This window comes from Schistocerca americana, chromosome 3, assembly GCF_021461395.2.
Source record: "Schistocerca americana isolate TAMUIC-IGC-003095 chromosome 3, iqSchAmer2.1, whole genome shotgun sequence".
In the NCBI taxonomy this organism is placed as follows: domain Eukaryota; kingdom Metazoa; phylum Arthropoda; class Insecta; order Orthoptera; family Acrididae; genus Schistocerca; species Schistocerca americana.
Window position 1 is genome coordinate 160,257,847 of NC_060121.1, and position 18,557 is coordinate 160,276,403.

At 41.8% G+C, this 18,557-nt stretch overlaps 1 protein-coding gene across 1 annotated transcript in view; it reads right to left on the minus strand.

Moving 5' to 3' along the window:
* The window catches only part of LOC124605941 (solute carrier family 22 member 7-like), a 194,982-nt gene that overhangs the window by 124,029 nt on the left and 52,396 nt on the right, over positions 1-18,557 (minus strand). The window lies entirely within an intron of this gene.

Genomic DNA, 18,557 nt, shown 5'->3' on the forward strand with positions numbered 1-18,557 from the left:
TCCTCTCCATCTGTTACGTTTTTCTAGAACCATAAATAACTTACTTTTTTATTTTCATATAATTTTGAATTTATTTATCCGTTGACATGCAATAACTATATTAAAACCTCACGCTTCTATTTAGACTTAATTTCACTTAAATTAATTATTCAGATCCTCATATAAAGTGTTCTGATTACATTTTTGTAATTGGGTTTCATTAGGACATTGTTAATTAAAAGTTACATTTAATTCCAGTTAGTATTACAGTTCGTTACATGCCAAATCCTACGAGCGAGTAATTATATTTGAGAAAGGTGACCTAAACCACCTGAAAGATTAGCATTCTCAAGTTTCACTAAATACTTTAAATTATGTACAATTTATTATCTCTGTAGAAATTTACTTGAAAGCTCATAGCAAGTACTATTTTACAGAGCAGATGTTGTAATAACTGCTGTTAGATTCCGGACGTCAGGTATACGGATTGATCAGGAACAATGCGCAAAGCTTGTAAGAATCTTGCAGGGTGGGTGGTGCTGAGTAACAACTGTCAAGAAAAGAATTCGATACATTCCCCGTTTCCGAGTTGATTAGCATTGAAGTTAGCCAACCAGGCCGTTGCGCCAACAAATTCATGTGGCCTGCATTAAACGGTGTTACAAAACATGTCCTTCGTTACTTTCTTGTAGCCGAATATGGGAGCGATACAAGAATTGCACTCTTGATGGTAATGAGGATCTAATCCGAGCCAAAGGCTGAGAATTCTCCTGTTCTGTCGTCTAGGCCTTGAGAACAGTTGACGGTAATTGTCTGGTCGCCCACTTTAATTTGCATGCGCAGCAGCCTGATTGGCTAACTTCAGTGCTAATTGACTTGGCACACCATAGAGAATTTTTTATTTCTTTCTCATCACGGCCCACCCTGCAACACGCTTACAGGTTCTTCACACTGTTTCTGACCACACTGCATAGTTTTGGTGCCTTAATTTTGCACTACAATATGACCTACAGCATTGATTAATTAATATACTTATTAATGATTTCCTGAAATTTACCATAATTGGCAATATGGCACTCTCATATGTAACGGAGGAGATTCACAGACAGAAGAAAAACAGTGTCGTTTCGTAGGGGACATCCTGAGACATCAAGGGATCACCAATTTAGTACTGGAGGAAAGCGTGGGGGTAAATATCGTAGAGGGAGACCAGGAGATGATTACAGTAAGAAGATTCAGAAGGATTATGAAGAAGCTTGCACAGGGTAGAGTAGCATGGAGAGCTGCATCAAACCAGTATTTGGACTGAAGACCAAAGGAACAACCTAGTTCTCAAAGTAACGGTTTTCTCTTACGCCAGTCTGTAAGTACTGGGACGTCACTCAGAATTGCCAGTCGATAGTTGAAAAGTACTCGAGTAATGTCTACGTTCGAGTGCACCCTCAGTGTTGGTTCACCCCACAGTCATGTGCATTCAGTACGCAACAACACGTGCACATTTAACTGCGAAACTCAGAAATTGTAATACGTCATTATTTTCAGATGAAATCTGTAATCTACATTAATGCACTTTTTAATAGAGCCGTGATGTGATCAATAAGTACCGTGAACTAAACTAATGTTGGGCTCAGCAATGTATATGATGGGCCCACTTAAATGAACCATAGGAGTGTAATTGTCTTTAACAGGAACTGTAATAAGAGAGAAGCGTAATATTCTCGTCTAAACAATCTAACATTCAACTTCATTACTGGACAGTGACTGTTATCAATGTCGGTTGTGTCCAGGATATCTATACTAACAATTTTTGGTAGCGTAACAATCTGGTCACCCTACTTACTAACTGAACTTCAAGAGAAATACATCGTAGTCACCCCACTTAGTAACTGAATTTCACATGGAATACATCATATATGTTATCTAAAGTTTGAATGGTACATCCTCGAATAAAAACCATCTCGCAATACTTTAAACATCCAGCTTCAAGGTGACGAAAATTTTTGCTCCCTAGGAGAGACGCAGGCTCTAAGTAATAGAATTACTAGTGTGTTGGACTTGAGAGATAACCATAACTATTACTTCTGCTCCTCAGTAGGATATTTAGTGTCTTGTGTGCTGTGTTGTATTTATTACAGAGGTTCAACTGAGCCATATTCTATTTGCCATCCGCAAATCCCATAGAAGCTACAGGCGATCATATATGTATTATTTATGGCCAAATGTGTAATTCGCCGATCCAGCTTAATAACTATCTCGAACTTTGCTTAATATACTTTCTTGAATCATTCAAGCATAATTTATTGTGTCTTACATGCCAGGTAAAATCATTGGTTCAGCTGGTGCGTGTTCATTTTAACCCATAGCTACTGTGAATGCTGACAAGACCACCATTAGTATGGAGGGATCTCTCACACTACCTTTTTATTTTTTATATATAAAACCTCTGTTTTGGTGAATATGTATTTTAATGACTTTTCTGTCGTTTGTTACACTTCTTGGAAACAAATTTTATGAAAATTTGCGTTTTTTAAACAAAGAAGAATTTAAAACACTTTGAAAACTAGAACACATCAAAATTGGCAGCTTATTTTAATTTTATGTATTACTAAAATAACAACACATCGTTACCTCTCTATTCACCCACCAACTATCATCAGGGAGATAGTATTACACATTCGCAACATAACTGTCAGGAAAAACGCATTTCAATTATGACAAATTGTATTTGGAATCATTTTGAGTTTACTAATATCATTTCAACCGTAGGGCAATTATTCCACCACATGATACAACCATGGCTGAAATTATGCCAAATTTTTATTTTAAAAATCAAGAATAAAGTAATTAACTTCCGTATTCTTCTGAGGAACTGAACTGGATTGTAATTGCTTTCAGCCTGCATGTGTTTCATACAGACCCTCTGTCGTTCTTCAAGCAAACCGGAACACCACAATGTTGACGCGGATATCTCGTTTTTACGTCAAACAAGGATAACAAAGGGTTGATGTTTTTCGTTTCTCAAAAAAAAAAAAATTTCTGTATTTCAGGCTCATATCTCCATAACAACAAGTTTTCTCCGAGACTTCCGGAATTTTTTGAAGACGAGGGAGCTGGAAGACAATATTGCGATGCCTTGTTCTTATATTAGTTAGCGAGTTCTGTTTTCTCCATCGAAAACATATTTGTGTTCTTACCGAAGAAGTACGCTTCTCAGTCATCACCACGTATCACTTCTTCATGACCTTCAGTTTCCTTCTCCAAATTAGTACGCGATCACTAAATACTAGAAATCAGGGTCATTATCACTTTCATCAAACTCCTCATCTGAGAATTCACTGAGGCATTCCTGAATACACACATCCCTCTTTCATCGAAAACGCTATGTAGAAGATTAGCTTTTCTCACCATGGAGAAACTGTAACGTTCGACAAAAACACGGCATGCGAACACTATGGCACATCTATGAGTCCTCTCAAGGTCTAAAAATAAGAAACAAATCGCAGCAACAATGCCAGATTTCTAGCATGTGTCACTTGCCATCCAATAGGAAAGTACACATAAGAGTGTACTTCACCTCACAGGGATGTGTGAAGTATTACAAGACAAAAAACTGTAGCGATCTAAGAGACCATCCATACTAGATAAGGGTGTGACCTGCTGACAGTCTGCCCTCGCTTTCTATAGCCAATGCAGATAATAGTAGAGGAACGATGTGTTGACTGTTGAAGACAGCTGAAGGGCTTCACCTCTAATTAACATACACTCTCTGGCAGTGGCACCTAGCCAGTTAGGACGTGTTCCACTTGTACTGTAGTTTCCAAAGGACTAACTTTCTAATCATTGTAAGGTGGCTTGCTCTCCTGACCTTCTTTTCTTATATATTCCGACCTCACAATCGTATTCTGCGAATGAAGACGTTTCATTCGAGCCCCAACTCGATAGGTTACAGTCAGTTTTACATATTTCCATTTAATCAATATGCAAATCTAATAAATAAATCGCAAGTGCTCTCTGAGATTAAAAAGTCGACGCTGGCGTACACAAACATTCAAGACACGACGGCCACAGAAGTTTTTGTTCGGTGGAGGCAACCAGCCCGCTGGAAAATCTGTAGGAGGGTGCGTTAGCACGCAGCTGTGCAGGCCGGTCGACCACCCAGGGACCAAAACGGTTCTTTGCCAGAGAAAAGGGTAAAGCCCCTGCAACCTGTGCATCTAGTGTCAAAAGTGATATCCCCTTACCCTTACATCTAAAAGACTGCCCATTATGTTTGGTGGCAACATCTGCAACAAGTTACGTCTCTGTACCTAGCTGGACTGGTGAGAGACGCCACCAAGCCATAGCCCATACAGTAAAGTTGTAGCCCGAATAGCAGAGTCGTCAAAGGAAGGTCGCTGGTTCTCAGCAGCGCTGTTGTCAGCTTTGAATTGAGCTACGAACAGCTGCAAGAGAATGATATATATATTCGTTTTGAGAACTGCAACAACACTTAGGCGTTGGCGTAGAGACAGACATTGAGCTGACAGAAGTCTTGAGGCACCTTCTAATCTCCTAATATCTTGTCAGGCCTCCTTTAGTCCGGTGTAGTGCAGCAGCTCGACGTGTCATACACTCAACAAGTTGTTGGAAGTCACCTGCAGAAACAGTGAGCCATGCTGCGTCTATAGCCATACATAACTGCGAAAGTGTTGAAGGTGAAGAATTTTGCGCACGAACTGACATTTCGATTACATTGCACAGATGTTCGATTGGAATTAGGTTGGAATATCGGAGCGACTAAATCTTTCCTCAAACTATCCAGAACTTCCTTCAAACCAATCGCAAGGAATAGTGATCCATAAAAATTCTATAGTTGTTTTGGTACATAACGTCCATGAGTGGCTGCAAACGGCCTCCAAGTAGCATAACATACGGAGGATCCAGCCCATTCCGTGCAAACTCAGCCCACACCATTATGTAGCCACCACCAGGTTGCACAGTGCCTTGTTGATGACAACTTGGCTCCATGGCTTCGTGGGGTCTGCACCACAATTGAAACCTACCGTCAGATTGAAACGTCTAAAACAGCTGAGTAAACGTACTCAGACATTTCTCTCTTTACTTATTCTGATCGTCACTAAACTGACACACAATTTTTTTTAGCGCAACGCAGTCTGACTTTCAATAATCCCTACAAAAGATTGGTCCTGACTAACAATAACCTGTACCTTTCATGAATCACTTACCTCTCAAAAATTTTAGTTACTCTAACTACTGCAATACAGCGAGCGCCAATACTGCCAGCTAAATAAAAGATTCCAACTACTAAAGACACTAACTACTGATATTCATAGTTAGCAAATGAAAGATTTTGATAGAGAACAAACAGTGTATTTACCTTAAAAGTGTTCAAAAGTCATATACATATATATGACATCCAATCTTACAAATTTTTTTTTTTCCGACAGACACCCGTCCACATCGTCCGCTCCCAAAACTCTGCCATCTCTCTCCCCACGTCCACCACTGCGGTGGCTCACCTCCAACTGCCCAACGCTACGTGCGTTTCACATCCAACTGCCCAACACTAAACAAGCGAATATTCCAACAATGAGTCCAACCAACCACAGACTGCACACAGCAGTCAGTGATTTTCATACAGAGCGCTACGTGGCATTACCAACATAAAAACCTAAACAGCCCACTTACAAGCTCTTACCAACTCCAATGCAGTCTCATATGACCAGGCCACGGTTTTCCATCAGTCTAGGCCACAACCGAGGCGCTGCAGGTGATGTCATGCTGTTAGAAAAGGCACTCGAGTCGGTCATCTCCTGCCACAGTCCATTAACATCAAATTTTACCGCACTGTGCTAACGGATGCGGTCTGCTTTCTGCGGTTATTTCACTCAGTGTTGACAACTCTACGCAAACGCCGCTGCCCCCAGTCGTTAAGTGGAGGCCGTCGGCCACTGCTTTGTCCATGGTGAGAAGTAATCGCTCACATTTGGCCTTCTTGGCTCAGTATTGACACTGTCGATCCCGGAATATTAAATTCCCTAACGATTTCGGAAATGGAATGTCGTCCCATGTGTCTAGCTCCAGCTACCATTCCGCGTTCAAAGTCTGGCAGTTCCCATCCTGAGGGCACAATCACATCGGTAATATTTTCACAGGCATCACTTGAGTAGAGTTAACAGCTCCACAGATGCACTGTCCTTTTATACCTTGTGTACACAACACTACAGTCATCTGTATACACCTTTATTTAATCCTATGGCTAGGGTCCCCCGTTGGGCAGACCTTTTGCTGGGTGCCGGTCTTTCAATTTGACGCCACTTCGGCGACCTGCAGTCGATGAGGATGATAGGATGAAGATGAGGCAGCACAACGCCCAGTCCCTGGGCGGAGAAAATTCCCTGACCCAGTCGGGAATCGAACCCAGACCCATAGGACTGACAATCCGTCACGCTGACCACTCTGTCACCGGGGGCGGACATCTGTATACACTGATCAGCCAGAACATTATAACTGCCTACCTAAAAGCTGGTACATCCACCACTGGCACAGAGAACAGCGGCGACGCTTCGTGGCATTGTGGCAATGAGGCCTTGGTAGGAGACTGGAGGGAGTTGCCACCACATCTGCACACACATGTCACCTAATCCCCATAAATTACGGCGATGGGGCGTTGACCTCTGACATCACGTTCACAGATGTGTTCGATCAGGTTCAGATCTGGTGAGCAGGGTGGCAAACACATCAATTGGAACTCGCACCTGTGCTCATCGAACCACTCTATCACACTCCTGGCCTTTTGACATGGCGCATTATCTTGATGAAAGGTGCCATTGCCGTCGGGAAACATGATCATCATTAAGGGGTGTACGTAGTCTGCAACCAGTGTACGATACTCCTTGGCTGTCATGGAGCCTTGCAAGAGCTCTGCTGGACCTATGAATGCCCACACAAATGTTTTCCAGAGCATAATGGAGCCACCATCAGCTTGTCTCCGTCCTGCAGCACAGGTGTCAAGGAGGTATTCCCCTGAAAGATGATGGTTTTGCGGCCTCCCATCGGAATGACGAAGATCATATCATGATTCATCAGACCATACAACACTCTGCCACTGTGCCAACGTTCAGTGAAGATGGTTGCGTGATAGTTTCAGTGGTAGGTGTCATTTTGTTAACATTGGTACATGCATGGCTCGGCAGCTGCTGAGGTCCGTTGTTGGGAGCGTTGTGTTCGCTGCACTGTGTGTTTGTGTTCAGACACAGTTATATTCTACCCACCACTGAAGTCTGATGTTAGTTCGGCAACAGTTCGCCGCCTGTCCTGTTCTACCAGTTTGTCCAGCCTGCGACGTCGTAGATAAGTAATGAGGTTGTCCGCACAACCCCATGATGTCTGGACGTGGTTTAACCACGTGTTGAAGACACTCGCCACAGCACTCCACGAACACACGAAAAGTCGTGCTGTTTCCGAAATGATTGCGCTGAGCCTCTGGGTCATCTTAACCTGCCCTCAGTCAGACTCAGACAGCGCGCCTTCCCCGTTCTACAACGGACAGCACGCTCACTGATACTACACGCACCCTGCGTGTGTCTGGCTAACAGTTGGCTCTGAGCACTATGCGACTTAACTTGTGAGGTCATGAGTCGCCTAGAACTTAGAACTAATTAAACCTAACTAACCTAAGGACATCACACACATCCATGCCCGAGGCAGGATTCGAACCTGCGATCGTAGACTAACAGTCATTCCTCGCCAGGTGACGCTGCTGTCGCCTCCACCGGTTTAAATCGATAGCACGTCGGTGTCATAGTGTTTACTCATTAGTGTATATGTGTATATCGCTATCCCATTATTTCTACTGAGCGAGGTGGCGCAGTGATTAGCAAACTGGACTCGCATTCGGGAGCACACCGGTTCAATCCCGCGTCCAGCCATCCTGATTTAGGATTTCCGTGATTTCCCTAAATCACTTCAGGCAAATGCCGGGATGGTTCCTTAGAAAGGGCATGGCCGACGTCCTTTCTCATCCTTCCCTAATCCGATGAGACCGATGACCTTGCTGGTCCCTTCCCCCAAACAACCCAACCCAACCCATTACATCTGTCTCCTCACTGCCTACAAAATCGCATTACGTGATTGGTCAAGAACACCAAATTAAGATATGTCTGCAAGAGGAAACACCAGACAACCCAAAGAAGAGAAAGCCTATAGCCTTCTTATCGTGTGCAGGAAATATTGCTCCAAAAATTGCAAGAATGGTGAAGGAGCATAAAGTGTATGTGATTTTTGTTCCACTGACCAAGATGCAAGGTCTTCTGGAGTCTGTGAATGATGATCTGCTTTTACGAAAGACTGGTGTACATATGGAAATCCTTGCAAGTATGGTAAAACGTACATAGGAAATACAAGAACGTTGCACTGAACAGCTGCTATCAACCCGCTTTCTACAGCTCAATAAATCTTAAATGGTCGAAATTTGTATTTGCACTGGACATTCCATCGATTATGGGGAAGTCAAGAAACTAGCCTCAGCCTAATCCTACTGGGTTTCAGTGGTCAAGGAAACGTTGGAAATACAATTACTAGACAACCTGCTCAACTGAAATAAGAGTTTTCAGTGAGTTTCAGTGGTCAAGGACACCGTGGAAATACAATTACTAGACAATCTGCTCAACTGAGACAAGAGTTTTCAGCTCGTTAAACCATGAAAATCCCTCATTTCACGTCTGCGCTCCCAAAGGAATTATGCTCTATGTCTTCACTGCCTGGCATTTGAACATATGCCACCCATAACAGTCAACCACACAATTCGTAAGCACAGCGGATTCCCCGATTCTGAACTTGCTTTGTTTTACTCTTAGGCACACAGAATTTTGGGGTAACACCCTTTATACAACGATTCCTGCAAATGTGACGTCATTTTGGCGTCCACGCAATATCGACAACCGCAGTAATTGCTGGCGACTTCTGTTGTCCTTAGGTAGGGGTTTCTCTCGCCTTGGTAACAGGCCAACGGTTTTTAGGAAGTCTTGTGAGAAGAGTGTTACGAAATATTTGTGATAAGGAAGAGTATGATGTTATTGCTCACAGAACCAATTTCAGCTGTGCTCTTACGTTCCTACCTAGCAACACCCTCGGAAATCGCCACATATTCTGAAATAAATAGCCAATTATTCATATCATCCGTCGTTGACTAAGCAGAGGGGGATGTTAAATGACATCGAAGATTACAGAACATACTTTTATTACATTTATAATAAAAGATCGAAAAAAGATATTATGCATATAGGAGGATGAGAACCTACAACATTCGGCGCCATAGACCTCGACATTATCCATTACGCTACGACTTAGTTCATATGGCTCCGAGCACTATGGGACTTAACATCGGAGGTCATCAGTCCCATAGTACTTAGAACTACTTAACCCAACTAAGATAAGGACATCACACACATCCATGCTCGAGGCAGGATTCGATCCTGCGACTGTAGCAGTCACGCGGTTCCGGACGGAAGTGTGTAGAACCGTTCGGCCACAGCGGCCGGCTACGACTTAATCATAAGATATTTGTGACATGTCGCGGTTATCATACTATATCTGTCGATATCAAAACCTAGCATGTAGTCGATATTGCTTGTCGTGTCAAAGTGACTTCAGGGTTTGTAGGACGTAATGTGAGACGATTGTTACCATGGAGGTAAAGAAAGAACGGAGAGGGTGCCAGATCTTTAGCAGACTATTGTTTACGATTGCTTCTTGTTCACTGTGTCTGTCGTGGGCACGCAACAGCTGTTTTAAATACTACAAACTACAGTGCTTACGTGAATAGCATAGTATCAGGAAGGCATTATCAAACGTTTCCCTATTCTTGAATGCGTATTTGCTCGTTAATGTGATGTGTTTCGTATAAGCAAGAAGAGAATGAAGTGATGCGAGAAGAATAGTTTCGTTATTCATTTACTTCCGCTTTTGCTGTATTTGTATCGATAGCAAATGAAGCTGGAACTCGGAAGCCAGTGTTTGTTTGTTACTGGTACTACTTCTTGTTCGTTGCGTTTTCAGCTTTCAACTCGTATGCACAACATTTTTATTGTTCACGTTTTCAAAAAACTTCTTTTGTGTTCTTTGCTAGCCCATAAACGTATATAATGAGGAAAGAAACAATTTATGCTATCATATCTTGTGCATAGCAACAAAGTACACGAATGTAGTAATGTCAAAGAATCAGAAGTGCATACCTTCATGCAAAACAGAGTTCTGTATTATTAGATCGTCAGTGCATTTGTTTCACTGTAGTTTACGCATCTTCTCACTTTGATGTCTTACCCACGATGCCTCACTCTACATGCGACCAATAATAACAGATTACAGAGTAAAAAAAACAGTATAACTTTTTAAATACGTTCCAGCAATGGCCAATACTGTAAATATGATTAAGGGAATGGCCTCAAACGGTTAGACCCCGTAAAACGGATATTTTGCTTTAACATGCATGTAAGTCCTTTTCCAGTAATGATAGCCTAACTAGTGTAACGTATAGCCCTACCTATCCAACAGCAGCCTAGTTTCTTCTTTGCCCGCAATATTTCTCGCCGGTAATAGTCAGTTTTTCAGCAAAAACTAAGCATATCACAAATGGAATGTAGGTTCATTTTTTTTATCTGTTTCATTTTACATTTGAATTTAGTTCTGAAGTTTTCAGAGTATGTAAATCTATACCATGCTATGTCATATACCAATAGTTAGTTAGTTAATTAGTTTCATGTTCTATGTACCAGTTACACAGTAAAATGTAATGATATGGATAAGTCATTTTATATTAGCACTAGGTTTTTAAAATATGCCTCATGTTGATCATTTATTAGTTTCTTTGCTTTTTAATTAAGCACAGACCGATATTACTCAGTAATTCCTATCCATCGCTATTTACACATCAATAATAGACAGTCTCCTGCTGAATAGGAGGAGTTGTCAAAGAGGAACGTTTTCAGTTTAGTTTCAAATTTTACTTTGCTGTCTTTCAGACACATTATATCACTGGATAAGTTATCAAAACCTTTGGTTGTAGCATTGAGAACCCCTGTTTGTGTTACGCACAATCTTAATGTGGCGTAATGAATGTCAGTTTTTGCTTTGGCTTCTGGTTTTGTAATTCCCTACATCATTATTTCTCACGAAGTGCAGTGGATTATTTATTACTTACAATACACTTTATGAAGGAATAACTGAACTGCGAAACGGTTAGCTAGCTATTCACACACCGAATAGCAAGCAGGCACGACGAAAATTGTGTTCGCATACGTTTTGGGCCAAAGTCTTACTTCCAAAGGAATCGAAGCATACTCACACATTGACTGAATCTACACACAAAAGTTACACACACAAGACAGCAAGACAGCTGTCTCCGCATGTTCTAGCCAGAATCGTTTTTGTTTAAAGAGGGACGAAATATGAATAATGGATAATTATCGGCGGGAGAAATTTAAGGCATGACATGCTGCATCAACTAAGCCGTGTGTTGTGTGGCAACGAGATCGTTGATACAGTTTGGCTCGGATATCGGAGCGTTTACGGCAATGAAAAACACAGGGAAGAATAAAAGTAAACAATGCAACCATAATTCATTTATAAAAAAGAAAACAGTGATTGCATGGATCCACTTATGAACGAAATGTGATTCTTTTAAACTTTAAATTACGATCGGATCGATTAGTACATCCGTAAACGACGCTAGCTGCCAGTTTCATAAAGCCACTGCATCTCCACTCGATAAAAGCACAAGATACAATTTAGGATACGACCACAAAAGCCGATAAATATATGATCGAAACTGGACATGGGCGCGTCAATGACATAATGGGAAAGTATCACCGCAGTGTACCATGGAAGTATAAATGCGTTGAAACTACATATGATTTGGGCTACATCGGATGGCGGATGTCGGCTACAAGTTTGTGATGTAATGACAAGTCCCTTCTTTTTTTTACCTCCGCGGTTGGCGCCATACATTTACGCTGTATGTTCTTTTGAAGCCAGAGTTATTTGGGCTTGCTGCCATCGTAAATAGCCCAAAACATTAGCACACTACTGTTTGTGATTGATTCTTGTTCATTATTTCTCTCGTGTGTATGGGCAACAACTGCCTGAAAAACTAAAACTTACAGAGCACACATGAGCAATATAGTGTCAGGAACACAATTTCGAACGTTCTTCTTGTCTTGAATGCGTATTCTCCTCCAATAGTACGACACATTTGGCCTCGTTAATGTAGCTTAGTCATCATAATCATCTTCGTTTCCCCTCTATCCAACATCTTGTCGCGATCGGACATCAATGGTGCTTCGCCACCTTACTTCGCCTTCCACCATTCTTCTTCCACAATTTGGTTCCATAGCAGGTTTCTCCTTAAACTCATCTTTATTGTATCAGTCCATCTTGTTCTCGGTCTTCCTCTTGGCCTCTTGCCCTCAATCTTGGACTCCATAATTCTTCTTGGTATTCTTCCCTCTCCCATCCTCTTCACATGCCCAAACAATTTTAGTCTATTCTATTCAATTTTCTCAGTCAACATCTCCATTCCACCATTCCAATTTCCTTCCTAACATCTTCATTTTTCACTCTGTCTCTCCTCGTCTTCCCTAGCATACTTCTCAGAAACTTCATTTCACTCGATTGTCTCCAACTCTCCTCTCTTCTATCACAGTCCAGGTCTCTGAGCCGTTAATTAGTATTGGTGTGAAGTAAGTCTTGTATAGCCCAGCTTGCATCTCATTGGCACTTCCCTTCCCCACACCAAGTCCCTCACACACTGGTAAAATGTACTACTCTGTTGTATTCTTTTGCTAATTTCTGTCTCCAAACGAGCGTTCCTCATTAATACACTTCCCAAATATTTAAAGATGTCCACTATTTCAATATCCCGTCCCTTAATATGAATTTTGTCCCTCGCCCTCTCTATCCCCTCTAGTTACCACCATGGTCTTGCTTTTCTCCACACTAAATTTCATTCCAGATTCCTCGACCTTATCATTTAGGATGTCTATTTGTTTTTGTACCTCCTTACTGCTTGTTCCCCACACCACTGTGTCATCAGCAAATAGTAACAGCTTAGTCTTTTGTCGATATATTTCGAATAACAAAGAAGAGAAGGATATGTCGTGAACAGGATACCTTAGTAAGCCATTTAATTCCACTTTTACTATATTTCCATCGATAGCAAATGAACTGTGGAACACCGAAACAGATGCTTGTCTGCTTACTGATACTGTGCTGTTCGTTGCACTTCCAACTTTCATCTCGTATGCACTTTCAATGTTCAAGTTTACAAAAAAAAAAAAAAAAACTTATTTTTCTTTGTTACCGCACCGCAAAGGCGTGAAATGACGAAAGAAGCAAGGCACGCTATCGTACCTTGCACATTTCAACAAAGTGAACGATTACTGAAATGTCAAAGAAACGGAACTGCATACAGATACAGTATACTTCCAAGAAGAATAGAGTTCTTGTCTTATTAGATTGTCAGTGCGCTATTCAAATCATAATTTACACATGTTCTCACTTTGAAATCTTACCATGACGCGTCATTTAGTGTGTGACTAATGATAGCAATTTACAGGGTAAGAAAACGATGTAGTTTTTAAACAAGGATTGCCCCAAAATGTTAGGCCCTGTAAAATGGATGTTTTGCCTTAACATACAGGCTTACTTTTCCAACAATAGCCTATTTTCTTCTTTTCCCAGAATATTTGTTGCCAGTAACTCTGTCAGTTATTCAGGAATAGACAAACATATCAGAATTGGAATCTAAGTCTACTTTGATTATCTGCTTCATTTCGATTTAATTTTAAGGTTTGCAAACTTTGTAAATGTATACCATGTTTTGTCATACATCAACAGCTAGTTAGTTAATTAGTTCCATGTTCCACGTGTCATTTGCACGTTAAATCATAATGATGTTACATTAATTTTTGTTGTAAATATGCCTCCATGCTGGTCATGCATTAGCCTTCTCTCTCTATTTTTTTTTCTGCTTTTTAATTAAAGACAGGGAGATGCTAATCATTAATTTCTACTCATCACCATTAGACATTACAGTAACACTCAAAGAGAAAAGTTTTCATTTTTGTTTCAAACTTAACTTTGTTCACTGTCAGGCATTTTATCCCAGATCACGTAAGAAACAGATTGCCCCATCGCTTGGTCTAGCAGGCAACCCTTGTCAGGGAACGGCCACCAGGCGGCAACAGCGTCACACCCTTACTTCTGGAATCAACCACTAGATGGCACTCCGTTCTATGAAATATGTGGCAACATCGGCCAAATGTGTGCATCTTTCCACATTTGGCGTCTGTGAAGTACAGCTGTTTCTGACATACCGGTGGTAGTGGATCGAGTCGTCATACCGAGGACCTACGAGTATCAACTGTGGAAGGAGTAGACGAACAAATTCTTAACTAAAAATGTTCAGATTTCCCGTCAAAGAAAAAGAAAGGTTACGCGAGTGGATTTTAAATTCAGGTAAATCAATAAATCAGTTACGAGTAAGAATTAATAAAGAGCCATAAGCATTCGATCCTATTTAAATTTTGTCGATGTTATATTCGATATAACGTGGCAGCCCTTCCTGTACAAGAATCATATCATATAATTTTTAAATGAAATCTTTGCTGCGATTTGGACTTTTTAAAACTGTTTATTCACTTCACTATCGTAATTTAGGGTGTAGAGGCATTTTTGTGTGCAATGTGAAACCTGAAACCATTATAACATATGGATAACAAAATGCAAAGCATAGTGTGGTAACATTTGGTAAACAATTTAAGAAGCATTACCTTACAAGACCTTTCCCTTGGTACTTGAAAATGGCTCTAGAGCTGAAATCGCAACAGTGAAATAAATGAATAATAGCCGTCATCTAACCGCTAGATCATCGGTCCCTCTAAGTCCTGGTACATACTAGAGCGAACGAGTGTAAAACATGTTCACTGCCATTCGTTTATACTTGTGAACAAGCCTTTATACTGGAATGAAGGGAGGACAATAGAAGACAACGAGCATAGCATGCAAACTATAGACGCTTCCTATTTTAATTTTTTTAATCTCTGCGCTAATAATCCTCTCACAGCTATCACTTGAAAACAACACTGCTTATAGTAACATGTCTGCGCGAGTGCGGATATCCCCAGTAATAACTGTGTCTGCTGCGAATATTTGCGGGTTATCTTTAAACTGTACAAAGTAAATTTTTAACATAATTATGGTTTGCCGTCTGTGGCTCTTCAAAGTTGACACCGCCAAAATATGCTCGAAAAACACGCTTTCACTTGTATATTACCGCGTTTGCAGCCCCCTTTCAACAACAATCCAAAATTCATCGTTTTGTGCCACTCTTATATCATTTACGATAGGTTACATGCAAAGTAAAAGAATTTAAATTTGAAATGACTGTCACTGAAATATGTCCAGCCTTAATTCGCATCATAACCGAGTGCGGATTTTGAAAAGCCGGCCGAAGCGACCGAGCGGTTAAAGGCGCTACAGTCTGGAACCGCACGACCGCTACGGTCGCAGGTTCGAATCCTGCCTCGGGCATGGATGTGTGATGTCCTTAGGTTAGTTAGGTTTAAGTAGTTCTAAGTTCTAGGGGACTTATGACCACAGCAGTTGAGTCCCATAGTGCTCAGAGCCATTTGAACCATTTTTGATAACTTTCTAGTGTTAACCTGCACGTGGAGATCTTTTTTACCACCATAATCCGTATCAGAAGAGCTGTATAGCAAAGAGGAAATCGACGGCATGGAAGGCGAGTATAAATCCCTTGCGACTGCAATACAGTCTGCATTTAAACAGTAACTCGCGAGAAATGTTTGTGTGTTACTTTTCATTTATTTCATTTCGCATATGATTGTGAGAAATAAACTTGGTTTGAAGGATTACAGGAGCTAATCGACATTCTTAGATTGAAAACTCGGGAAAAACCACAGCCGATAATGAGCTACAGTCAGCAGTGTGACGAATGCATTTCGCGCGCAGCGCTCTAACCGAACGCAAATGAGCGTCATTCACGTAACCGAAGATACAGCGTTGCCAATTCCGCGACATGGACAGGTCAGTTAGCATTGTAGCGTCGCCTGTGACATCTGTTGACCAACGGGAAAACTATTTTTACGGTTGCCTGTTCCGCCGTAAGGACGGTCAATCTGTTTCTTACGAGATCTGGGATTTTATGTCATTAGCTAAGTAATCAAAACTTTTCGTGGCAGCATTCTGAACTCCTGTTTGTGCTGTGGAAGACCTTAATATGACGCAAAAAACGTATTTTTTTTCTTCTGGTATTCTAATTACACTACTCGCCATTAAAATTGCTACACCACGAAGATGACGTGCTACAGACCCGTTATTTAACGGACAGGAGGAAGATGCTGTGATATGCAAAAGATTAGCTATTCAGAGCATTCACACAAGGTTGACGCCGGTGGCGACACCTACAACGTGCTGACATGAGGAAAGTTTCCAACCGTTTTGTCATACACAAACAGCAGTTGACCGACGTTGCCTGGTGAAACGTCGTTGTGATGCCACGTGTAAAGAGGAGAAATGCGTGCCACCACGTTTCCGACTTTGATAAAGGTCGGACTGTTGCCTATTGCGATTGCGGTTTACCGTTTCGCGACATTGCTGCTCGCGTTGGTCGAGATCCAATGACTGTTAGCAGAATATGGAATCGGTGGCTTTAGGAGGGTAATACGGAACGCCGTGCTGGATCCCAACGGCCTCGTATCACTAGCAGTCGAGATGACAGGCATCTTATCCCCATGACTGTAACGGATCGTGCAGCCGCGTCTCGATCGCTGAGTCAACAGATGGGTATGTTTACAAGATAACAACGATCTGCACGAACAGTTCGACGACGTTTGGATCAGCATGGACTATCAGCTCGGAGACCATGGCTGCGGGTACCCTTGACGCTGCATCACAGAGAGGAGCGCCTGCAGTGGTGTACTCAACGACGAACCTGGGTGCACGAACGGCAAAACGTCATTTTTTCGGATGAATCCAGGTTCTTTTTACAGCAGCATGATGGTCGCATCCGTGTTTGCGACATCGCGGTGAACGCACATTGGAAGCGTGTATTCGTCATCGCCATATTGGCGGATCATCCGGCGTGATGGTATGGGGTGGTATTGGCTACACGTCTCGGTCGCCTCTCGTTCGAATTGACAGCACTTTGAACAGTGGACGTTTTATTTCAGATGTGTTACGGCCCGTGGCTCTACCCTTCATTCGATCCCTGCGAAACTCTACATTTCAGGAGGATAATGCACGACCGCATGGTGCAGGTCCCCTACGGGCCTTTCCGGATACAGGAAACGTTCGACTGCTGCCCTGGCCAGCACATTCTCCAGATCTCTCACCAATTGAAAACGTGTGGTCAATGGTGGCCGAGCAACTCACTCGTCACAATACGTTAGTCACTACTCTTGATGAACTGTGGTATCGTGTTGAAGCTGCATGGATCGCTGTACCTGTACACGCCATCCAAGCTCTCTTTGACTCAATGCCCAAGCGTATAAAGACCGTTATTACGGCCAGAGGTCGTTGTTCTGGGTACTGATTTCTCAGGATCTATGCACCCAAATTGCGTGAAAATGTAATGACATGTCAGTTCTAGTATAATATATTTGTCCAATGAATACCCGTTTATCATCTGCATTTCTTCTTGGTGTAGCAATTTTAATGGCCAGTAGTGTATGTTCATCAGCGTTCCTGTTGAAGTACAGTGGATAATATACCACCATCAACGTCATGAGGAAGTAACTATACCGTGAAGTTGATAGACTGCTAATCACACGCTGAGCAGCAGTCAAGCACGACGGAAAGTCTTTTCACATAACCTTCCGGCCAAAGCCTTCTAACATACGAAAGAATAAAAGTAAACAGTGCAACCATAACTCATGTATTACAAAACATCATATTTCTTGAACGGCACCGGTTACGATTGAAATGTGATATTTTACAACTTCAAGTTACGATCGGATTGACTCGTACGCCAGTAAACGACGCTAGCTGGCATTTTTGATGAAACAACCACGTCTCCGCACAATCAAAGCGCTATATGCTATCAGCTACACAACATAAAAGTTGATAATTACCGTCAACCGTCAGAACTGTTTATTTGTAGTAACTTGTAGCCCTATTTGATTTCAGTAATTATTTCCTGAATTCCGTCGCGTTACTTATGTAAATTAGGCACTTTAAAATGAGATTCGTTCAAAAATAGTCTTCCTTATCCGGAGTATGTTACAACTGCTGCAGTATTGGTACTGGAACAGTGTGACCTGTTCTATTTAGCACACGGTGCCATAATAAACAGAATTAGTAAAATGTTCCAGGCTACTATGCCATGGTCCAAAGGATTTTCCTTGAAACCCAACGTTTCGTCCCCAACTGCAGAGGACATTTTCAAGGGACATGGTACCTTCTTTTTTTGAATGCCGGATTCACACCCTGGCTCGCTACTGACTACAGCAAAATTCCGCTTCCGTGCAGTGGCGTGACGTCACGTGTTTTGAATGAGCGAC